We start from the raw sequence: 11,469 nt of genomic DNA, 5'->3' as shown, positions 1-11,469 counted from the left end.
GAGGAGGAGGAGGAGGAGGAGGAGGAGGAGGGGCAGGATGAGAAAGAGGAAGATGAGATGCTAGAAACAGAGTGGAAGGGTGGAAAAGTGGTGAAAATGTGATGTGTCAATATTTCCAAGAAATATTCGAACTCAAATTTCATAGTGTATTGGCAAGTTCTATAAAAGATGATGATGATGATGGTGATGAAAATAATGGTGATGATGATGATAATGATGATTATAATGATGAAGGCGATATTGACAATGTGGATGATAACGATGATAATGAAGCTGAAGAAAAAATCTGTCTTGATGAAAGCAGCAGATTAGTCTCAGGTCGGTAGTTCAAAGATAACTGGTAAATGATATAATGCATAAAATGTATGCCAGAAAAGTCATCAATTCCATGATAAACATTCACCTTTTCGACTATATCTCAGAGGTTGTAGTTGTTAACGTCAAAGTAACAATAAATATTAAATAAAGTGCAGAAAAGACAGTTCAGCGTATTTGTCCTTTTCACATAAGCCTTCAGTAAATTAATTGTGTTTTGTTTCATTTTTGATGGTGTCATTCCAATTATTGTGTCATAATATACTTCGAAAGTTTTTTTGTTTTGTTTTAATTGTTGTTGTTTTTTTTTTGGGGGGGGGGTGAGAGGAGGAGGTATTATTTTTGAGAAACACTAAAAAAAATGCAAGAAAAAGGATTTATTTGGGAATACGCAGAATAATGAATACGTTTTAAACGGAACCAATTCATTATTGAGACGAGAGCCGCATACTACCTATAATATTTTATATCTCCAGGCACATTGTCTAATCAGTAATTGTGTAAACTAATTTGGTTTTTCATCTCCAAAGTGTCATTCGCTTGATTTGTCAAGATTTTTTTTTCTTTTCCGATAGTTAGTATTTTGACAGTAAGGAAGGAAAGTATCAAACACTGTCATAGTATAATGGTTGAATGGGATATTATGTTAAAAAGAACACTAACATCCATGTCAGTGATTGTTCTGTTTCTGGAAAAGGAGTCAACGATTCTACATGCAAAAGATTGTTGTTCGTAAGCACAGTTTGGCACTATATCAAGTGCATCAACAGAATCAAGCTCTCCATTTCCTTTTTATATTATTTTTGTTAACTTGACATTACTTGTTAGCATGAATCTGTTTATCTCTGAAAGTATTGTGAAACATCAGTACCGCTTAGGTTTCTGTTTAATTTTTTGTTGTTCCCGTAGTTTGTTTTTACAGCTTCACTCGGGTAGCGACCCGTTTCCAGGTTGTCCAACAATCCAATTACTCTTCCGAGTGTTTGTGTAATCTTTGCAGCATGCTCTTTCCTGCCAAAACCGTATCAAATCTCCATCAATCTACTGGCCTTGCCCTTCAATTCACACAGAGATGTTCCTCCCACATTTGCAAACAAAACACCCATCCTCATTCATTCGTTTTATCGATTCAATTTTTACACGGCTCATTGAGAGTTTCTAGCCGTGTAGCTCGAGGAGGTTCTCGTGCGCGGTAAGTTTGTCTTTCCCTGCTGGTCGATGCCTCTTCCTCCCGTAAAACAAATACGAAGACAGGCTTGGCATGACAGACAACTGAAGACAAATATGGCATCTTGAGGGCTAGGAGCGTGGCCTCTCGTCTGGGATGAGCTGCGCCACTTGTCCGTGTGTGCTGCCGGTCTAAGGGGGTCGAGTCTTGGACAAGAATCGGATTTCCGCGACGCCGCACGTCTACGTGGCATGTGAAGACGCCGGGGTGTGAGCCTCTTCGATTGACGTCGAGACGAATCTTATCTTGAGCTTGACTTCTTCCAGCGCCGTTCGCGGCCGAGATAAATAATGATATTCTCATCTCTCACCACGCCAACGTGAAGATAATGACGACCAAGTCCACTTGCTTATGTACCATGTGCTCAATATCAACCATTTATATAACCCTAGGTCGTTGATCTTCGCAAGGATCACTCTGAACCTTTCCCCAAAAACAATATTTATTTATGACGAGACGATAGAACGAAACCTTTGCCGAAAACGCGTTTCAAGTTTGCACTTCAAATTTTTAAAGTGTAAGGCTGCATTGAAAAAGTATTTAATTTACAGATTTCGTTAATGTTTTCATTGTACGCAAGCGTTCTCTGAAGTTCTGTTTCTACACTAGTTTGTATAATGTAATTTCAGTGACTGACAAAACATTATTATGCAATATGAGCTTCTCTTCTGGATGTTAAGAGGTTTATGCAATTTTCTAGTTAGGTTTATAATTCTAAGACAAAAAAGCATTTATTCAGAATTATCTGGAAACATCAGGGTTAAACCGACTAAGACCACAGAACAAAATACTCGTCAATCACATAGACCTCGATTTGTATTTATTTATCGTACACACTCAGTATAATGTGTCGAGCCGTGAATGCTTTAAACTGTCCCTGGGTGCTTTGGGGTAAAATGTTGTGTGCTGAATGACAATGTATTGTGTGCATTGCATTTGATCAACTTAAAAGGAAAAGCATGGCTGGAGGGAAACGGAAAGATTCATCCAACAAAAAGGCACTTTATACACACATGTGGAAAGAAAGGTGTCAACAGGCCGACAGCTAATATCGGATAAGTCAAAGGAGCAAACTGCACATGCATGAAAACAAAACATGCAAAAGCACACATTCAAGCTGTACTAAACGAAAGATACCCAGGTTATCCTCTTCATGACAGCTCTGGGGGTACTAAAACTATAATTATTGTCTATCTTTTTGCTACTCAAAGAAGAGAAAAATTCGCCTATTAACAGAACTACTTCAGCACCAAAACTATACAAGAACTCATACAAGAACTGCAGGGTTGTTGAAAATCGACAAGCGCTTCGCAAACGTAAAGAGCAGGCAAGCAGAGAGCGAAAGAGGGAGAGAGAAAGAGAGAGGCTCTACTTTTTAGAAGCGCGCAAAAATCACAGCAACAGAAAGCGTTCGTTTTCGAATCAATTTGGTTAAAATCGTTCAAACGTACATAAAAAAGCTTCGCTATTTTTCCTAAACATGCTCAGATGCAAAACGCACGCATTTTTCGCTTGGGTGGATGCAGCAAAGAGGGAAGCGAATACTTTGGCTAAAGGAGAACAAAAATAGCAAATAACAAAATATAATACTAAAGAGCCGAGTTCTGGCCAGGACTATGAAAGGAAATGAATTATGTTTTGTTTTGCTGATTTCCGTCAGATGCAGATGGAGAGAAAAGAGAGTGGAGGAGAAATAAAAAAACAGAAAGAAAAAAACAAGTGGGGGGGGCCGAGAATGTGTTAGTGTCAGAGAGGGAACTGAAGAGACAGTGAGAGAGAGAGAGAGAGAGAGAGAGAGAGAGAGAGAGAGAGAGAGAGAGAGAGAGAGACAAAGAGAGAGATGTTTATGTTAAAACAATGTTATATCCTTAATCAATACAAGGTAATTTTGTTACGTTCTATTTAGGTACTTGAATACTTTCAAAACACTGGGTTGGCTTTTTTTCCTTCTAGGTATCTTAAGATGGATAACACCAGGCTTCCAACAATAGATATTGCAATAGACTCCATTGTTTGTAAAACGTTAGCAACCACAACCTCGAGAATTAAGTCGTTTCTTTTAACATAAAGATAAAACAGTATAAAAAAGGAATAAGTGAATGAATACTTCATAAGGGCGTGAGACAGGGGACAATTTCAACGAATTGGAAATGGTAACATCAAAAGACAAAACTGGGCCCTATTCCATCCCTTGATGTCTTTCAGGATACATTTGATAAGGAAGCTTCAAACTAGAAATACGTTTGGTGAAATTCTAAAAGATTCCAGTCGGTACACTGATCAATGATGCATGGGAAGTATCTATTAGCCTGTAAAATGTCTTTTTACAACCGCTATGACTTATTCTCGCTTCAATTATCTTTTTGATTTCTTCCTACTCTCCTCTAGTACTCATCTTCGGCCTGCTATTAGCTTTCTCCTACCTTTTCTCCTCCCACTTCTTTATTCCTTACAAATGTTCTTTGTACTTTTCCTTTCTCATAGTTTCTTTTAGTCTCATAATCATGAAATGCGTTTTTGTTCCAAGGAAGCTCTTAGAAGTGGGTACAAAGAACCTTGACATATTTACCGAACCAATTCCAACAAATTATATTATTAGATAAAGCTGATTGCATCGAAAAGTTCTTAAATGTGTCAGCCCTAGATTTTTTATTTATTATAAAAAATCTTTTCTGTCCCTGCAAAGTTGTCTACCAAAACTCCCCCCCCCCCCTTCCATTGACTCCGAAAGTCTTTATTTCCTCTTGTTATCTACACCCTACAGTTATCAGCAAGGGATAGTCGGACGGTACGTACCAAAGCGATTCGATCATACTAGACCAGCACACTCATCACCCTTTGGCATCCAACGAAGACAAAACCAGACAATGAAGGCAGACTACTCCTCACAACTGTGGCATATTATCATGCTGTGAGTGGAGCCACTAATGATCCCATAGCAACGAGTACCAAAGTTCCAACGGGCAGAATAAAACCGCCCTTCTTTGAAGCTCTCTTCTTCTCCTCCTCAGTTGACAGCTCCTCAATTCCAACTTCCTGATCTCCGAATATCCAGAAAATCATTTTCTCATCAGAAACGTTCTTGAGTAAATCAATCATTAAACACTTGAATCCTTTTGCTCAGATCACATGGACACAATTTAACTGGAAGTTTGAAACTGCTTTGTTAGTGATTTTATTAACATGCTTTGGAAGCTCTATGGGTAACGCATATCACACAAATAAGTGACTCTTTCTCGCTCACCACAAAACCAGTTCTTTTTGTAGAGGATTTTTAAAAATGTTACACTATCCAACAATAGCAACAACCCCCGGTTAAAAAAGCTGCTTCATCATAATATTGAATGCCATTTGGCTAGAGACCATCTAACAAATTCCCCTCCATTTTGAAGAGTAAGTTGTGCATTTAACAACGTCAATCTATATTTGTTTCAAAGTATTCAAGAAAATAATTGTAGTTCCAATACGTTTAGGGAATATGTGTTAGTTATTGCTGCAGCATTACTATACATCCCTTTTTTAAATTAACAAATGTAAATAAGAATTTTATAGCATATTCTAATCCTACCTACAGTATTATGAAATCTTACAATGTTTCATGTTGATATCGTATGTAAAGTTGAAATAACAAATAACAGATTTTAAATCACAGGACAATTTCGCAGTTGACATCCAGGGAGACGGAAATAAATCGAAACCATCAATAGGCGAAATTCCAGTGGGCAAGAAACAGCCAAATCTGTATGTGCTAGCGGTGTGGATTCCCAAAAGCTCCGGTTCCGCAATACGTTGTGTACACAGGCCACAAGGCAAGGAGGAGAGAGCAATTATTGTCTTAGCAGACCAGCGGTCACCTTAGCGTAGACCCGGCCAGGCCTCATTATCATAGTAATAATAATGCCCGCAGTCATTTCTTCCCTCTTCATCATAATCGTCGGCATCATCAACATAATCCTTCACCGCTAAGCGGTGGCAGTGAGTGTGTCTCCGTCTCTCTTCCATGCCCCCACCCACACCCCAACACCCCCTCCCACCACCCAATATCATCGAACCCAAACCCCAAACCCCCACTCCCCCTCTCTTCTTTTTTTACTTCCTGTCCCCATATATTCCTCTCTTTCTTCGTGGGTTACCATTCCACCAGTAAGGCCTCCCTCCCCAACTACTCTCCCCCCCCCTCCCCCACAAACACACAGGCCCCACCCTCTCTGGGTACCCCCAGCCCACCTCTGGCGCGGCCAATGGTCATGTGATCACGTCACTAGTCATGTGACTTGTCCTGGTGTTCGGCCACTGAGTTCAGAGCGAAGTCGTGAGTTGGCTGGAAACAATGGGCGCTAATCACTGGCCTCTGGCCACTCACCCGCTTGTTTGGCTCCCGTTGGAGGTTTTTTTTTCTTTCGTTTCTACGAGGGGTGGACAAATCAAATATTGGGGGGTAGGTACAAGTCGAGGGAGAGAGGAGATGTGGGGACTGCCCGAATGTATTTGCTTGTATATGTGCTTGTGTATCTGTATGTATAGTATCGGGTTTTACGGCGCTCGCAACTGCTAAGGTCATATGAGCGGGCTGTGTATCTGTGTTTATATTACATATATATATATATATATATATATATATATATATATATATATATATATATATATATGTGTGTGTGTGTGTGTGTGTGTGTGTGTGTGTGTGTGTGTGTGTGTGTGTGTGTGTGTGTGTGTGTGCGTGCTTGCGTGTGTGTGAGTATGTGTTTGTGTGCTTGCGTGTGTGTGCTTCTGTGTGTGTGTGTATATGTGTGTGTGTGTGTGTGTGTGTGTGTGTGTGTGTGTGAGAGAGAGAGAGAGAGAGAGAGAGAGAGAGAGAGAGAGAGAGAGAGAGAGAGAGAGAGAGAGACAGAGAGAGACAGAGACAGAGAAAGAGACAGAGACAGAGACAGAGAGAGAGAGAGTGAAAGAGGGGGAGGAGTGCGTATGTGTATGAGAGAGAAATAGAGAAGTACACAGTGAGAAAGATAGAGATAAAAAGATAAAGAGAGACAGATACAACGACAGGAACGGAGCAAGAGATACTGAGACAAACAGAGACAGCATACAAATAAAGAATCAGAGAACAAGAGAAATGAAGAAAGAAAAGGAGAGAGGTTGGTGAGCGGGAGAGATGGATAGATGAAAAGATAAGTAGATAGTGAGAGAGGGAAAGCGAGAGAGAATAAGAAAAACAAATGAGAAAGACATAGATACATACAGAAACAAACAGGAAACAGACACACACACTCATACAAACAGACAGGGAGGCAGAAAACAGACAAACACATACCCATACCAAAGATACTCCACTAGTGGAGTATCTTTGCCCCTACTAACAGGCAGAGAAATTGTGGGACAAAAATAGAGTCAGTATTTGTAGTCTGTGACGTAGTCTTTCCCCCGGAACATCAGCGGAACCCGCTGACTGCAGGAGACGGCAACCCTCTAAGATTACGCCGCCGACGTCCGGCTCGATGGTCATCAAGGGACAGATAGAGCCCTGGTCTTATACACCCTCGGAGGAGATGTTGTGATAGGCAGGGCAGGGATGTGTTCCTGCAGTTACGTAAGGCGAAATAGAGATCCAAAAACAAGTCCTAGTGCTTCTTTAGTTTTACTAAGAGTTTTGCGGCTCTTGCAAAACAGAGCAGTCATGTGAATGTCGAAGATGAGAGGTGTAATCAGAGAGTAGCATTCAAAGAAAATGAGAAGGGGAGATAAGGGCCTTAGACGTGTGTTAAGAAAAAAGGAGCAAAACATACCAGGATACCCAACAATAAGTTTTGGACACCGTGAGCAGATTTTAAATGACAATAGGCTGTACAATGTACGCAAACAGTTGGTACATGTACCTAAATGTGTCCTCAACGTTACGAGGAGAAGAAATCAGAACATTTAGTTGGTACAATACGAGAACGCAGGCAAAGGGGCGCAGTGTGTGTGTATGTGTGCATGTGTGTGTGTGTGTGTGTGTATGTGTGTGTGTGTGTGTGTGTGTGTGTGTGTGTGTGTGTGAGAAAGAGAGAAAGAGAGAGAGAGAGAAGAGAGAGAGTGAGAGAGATAGAGAACAAGAAAGAGAGAGAAAAAGAGAGGGAGAAAGAAAGAGAGACACAGAGTTGAAGAGAGAGAGAAACACACATACACACTAAAAGAGAAAGAGAGAGAGAGAGAGAGAGAGAGAGAGAGAGAGAGAGAGAGAGAGAGAGAGAGAGAGAGAGAGAGAGAGAGAGAGAGAGAGAGAGAGAGAGAGAGGGGGGGGGGGGAGGGGAAGGCACTAAACTGGGACACTCGTATCATAAGTATAAAAACTAAAGGCATCATGAAAACCGTGCTTTAGTTACAATAATTACCATAGTGAATAACCCTACTGATATCGCAAATCCCATTATTTTTCACATTGTTATTATAGTTATTATTATTGTCATTATTGTCGTGTATTTGTACTCATATTCCTCTTCTTCTTCTTCTTCTTCTTCTTGTTCTTCTTCTTCTTCTTCTTGTTCTTCTTCTTCTTCTTCTTCTTCTTCTTCTTCTTCTTCTTCTTCTTCTTCTTTCTATTGTTTTTGTTTTTGTTGTTGTTGTTGTTGTTGTTGTTGTTGTTGTTGTCGTTGTTGTTGTTGTTGTTGTTGTTGTTGTTGTTGTTGTTGTTGTTGCTATTATTTCAATTGCCATTGCAAGGCTTATAAAGTAGTACCACTATATTATTGTTTGTCACTTTCTGTATATCGTAATGGTGTTGTATAACATTTTGCCCCCCACCCCACTAAAAAAATTGTTTCTTTCTGAATACCCTCTTTTCGATAAAGCTTTTAGTGGGTACTTTGGGGTTCCGACATTACAATCTACTGACATAAATTTGTGAGAACAAAAACGTATCATAATCCCATGGCTGTTCTCCTGCACACATACGCATTCAATTCATGTTTTCAAGAAGACTTCATTTATTTTTCATAAATCTTAAAGAACTCATCGAAACGTCTTATTACAGTAACGTTTAAGCTGCAATGATCAAAGAAGAAAACACTTCGTTGAGTGATATGCGTTACCTACACTCATTTAATCATAACAGACCCGTACTCGAACTTTAAGTTAAGCACCGGATTTCAAACAAATTACTGGATGAACGAATCTTTTAAACACGGTGGAACGCTTACAACTAAAGCGTTATAATATTTTCCTCACACAAGCGAATGATGTACACAGGTCACTTCTTATTTCTGCTTCGTTGGCCAAAATGGTCGTTTCTACTTCCGGAACTGTAGGGCACGTTGATTTAAGCTTCTACACACAGACGATCAGAGATCACAATTTGGCTTCTTCTGTATTCCGAATTCTTTAATCACGTACTTTTATTTCGTGTTGTTCGACTGCACAGCTGACGTTTAAAACTTTTCAGAAGAAAGAGCCAAAATATGTGGGTCTTTCATGACACAATGTTCATTTATACTCACAATGAAAAACACTCCCAAGCGATATTAAGTAATAGCTCTCGGCTTCCACACCGTTCAAACACCAAACACGAACTGCACACACAGTCGCGCTACACAATCCATCTACACACAAACCACACACAAGGGCCTAAACGTGGTGCAAAGAAAATACAACGTGACCAGCAAACGACTCATAGCACTTCCGGTGACGTCATGGACTCCCGAGAGCGTTCCGTGCACGCTCAATGTGGCTAACTCACTGCCAGGATCGACCCAGGCCCCAATTTCCACGAAGAACAATGGCCTGAGCGAGAGAAACAGCGCTGCTGCTTTGCCGTGAAAAAATAACTGCGCAATGCGATCAGAAATAGGGATATCTCGGGGGTAAACAAGTGTGTATGTGCTTGTGTGTGAGTGTGTGTGTGTGTGTGTGTGTGTGTGTGTGTGTGTGTGTGAGAGAGAGAGAGAGAGAGAGAGAGAGAGAGAGAGAGAGAGAGAGAGAGAGAGAGAGAGAGAAAGAGGGGTGGGTCATATAAAGTGCGCTGCTGGACGAAAGAAAGACGTAAGAAAGACATCGTGAATGTAATCTGAGATTAATTGTTTTTTTTTTTTCATATATCTATATGTGTCTCACTCAGATGAAGGGAAAGGAAAATAGCCTTTTGAATTTAAATGAGATCTATGTGTGTGTGTGTGTGTGTGTGTGTGTGTGTGTGTGTGTGTGTGTGTGTGTTTATTTGTTTGTTTTTATTTGGAAATGGGCAGGAAAAGTGTATATGTGTGAGAGGGAGAGGGGGTGGGGTTGTAACACGTGAGTTGAAACTGCCAGCGTTTCGATAAACACCAAGGACATGCATAATGCATTATGACATCTTTTCAATTCCATTTTTTGTGTTGCTTACGACTTGGCACCCGATATGGTCATTGAAATATTTCATAGCAGTATGAATTGTGGGGCATAAACGTACGAACACACTTGCTTGCACAAAACCATACAGACACATTGATTACTTTGTATGTTAAGGATAGGTGAAGAATCCATTATTTCTTTAGAAAATATTGGAACAAACAGGATTTCGTTTCAACTCATTGTCCTCTCTCTCTCTCTCTCTCTCTCTCTCTCTCTCTCTCTCTCTCTCTCTGTCTCTCTCTCTCTCTCTCTCTCTCTCTCTCTCTCTCTCTCTCTCTCTCTCTCTCTCTCTCTCTCCCACGAAGGAGACCCATGAGAGGAGGGATAGCTTAAATTTGGTTTCAATGTTCAGTGCGGACGAAATAAGAAGGCGATGTTAAAAATGTCAATGGAGAGAGAGAGAGAGAGAGAGAGAGAGAGAGAGAGAGAGAGAGAGAGAGAGAGAGAGACGGACAGACAGACAGAGAGAGAGACAGACAGAGAGAGAGACAGACAGAGACAGAGACAGAGGCAGAGAGAGAGAGACAGAGAGAGACAGAGAGAGAGAAAGCGAGGTAGAGAGAGAGAGAGAGAGAGAGAGAGAGAGAGAGAGAGAGAGAGAGAGAGAGAGAGAGAGAGAGAGAGAGAAAGGAACCCAGGCGGAGAGACAGAGGGTAGGTGGGTCGTGGAAAAGATTCAGAAAAAAGAGAAACCGCAAATAGGCTATTGATTGGCTAAATGGCCATAGAGTTGGGAGTGGGTTATTTTGTACCCCAACGATGGAATGTTTGTATTTAGTCGCGTGCTATAATGAACTAGCCCCATGTGGAAAATGGAAACAAAAGGATAGACACACACACGCCACACACGAACTCACTCGCTAACCCCCCCACCCCTCTCACACCCATCCATTCCTGTTTACTCCAACTCTTTCCTCGACCAAACACCACACATACATATTATCATTATTCATCCCAATCTACCCATTCATACGCACCTTTATACAAAATATATAATATGTGTGCGTGTGTGTGTGCGTGTGTATTTGTGTGCATGTGTATTTGTGTGTGTGTGTGTATGTGTGAATGTGTGTGTGTGTGTGTGTGTGTGTGTCTTTGTATGTGTGTGTGTGTGTGTGTGTGTGTGTTTGCGTGTGTGTGTGTGAGTGTGTGTGTGTGTGTGAGAGAGAGAGTGTGTATAAAAGAGAGAGAAAGAGAGGAATGGAGAGCGAGAAAGAGAGATGGAAAGAAAGACACGGAGAAAGAGAGAAATAGACAGAAAGTGTAAGACAATGTGATGAAAGGGATCTTTTATGATCACTTTACAGCAGGTATTATCGATGAAGCGAAGAGACAAAAACTGACTACATTTCGCAAGAAACTAACACTTTCCAGGAAAGGAAACAAAGCTACAGTTAACTCATTTCGTACCAAGCAAAATCGTTGAAGGTGATTTTGCCGCCCAAAGAAAATTTTCTTATTTATTTAACATTTCAAAATATTTCAGAGATTTCACATCAGACGGGGAATTCCTGTGCGTGGTACGAAATGTGTTAAGGATGATAAAAGTCAACTTACGTTCAATACCTG

Source organism: Aplysia californica, unplaced genomic scaffold (genome assembly GCF_000002075.1).
Source record: "Aplysia californica isolate F4 #8 unplaced genomic scaffold, AplCal3.0 scaffold00074, whole genome shotgun sequence".
Lineage (NCBI taxonomy): Eukaryota > Metazoa > Mollusca > Gastropoda > Aplysiida > Aplysiidae > Aplysia > Aplysia californica.
Note: the sequence above shows the minus strand (reverse complement) of the source record.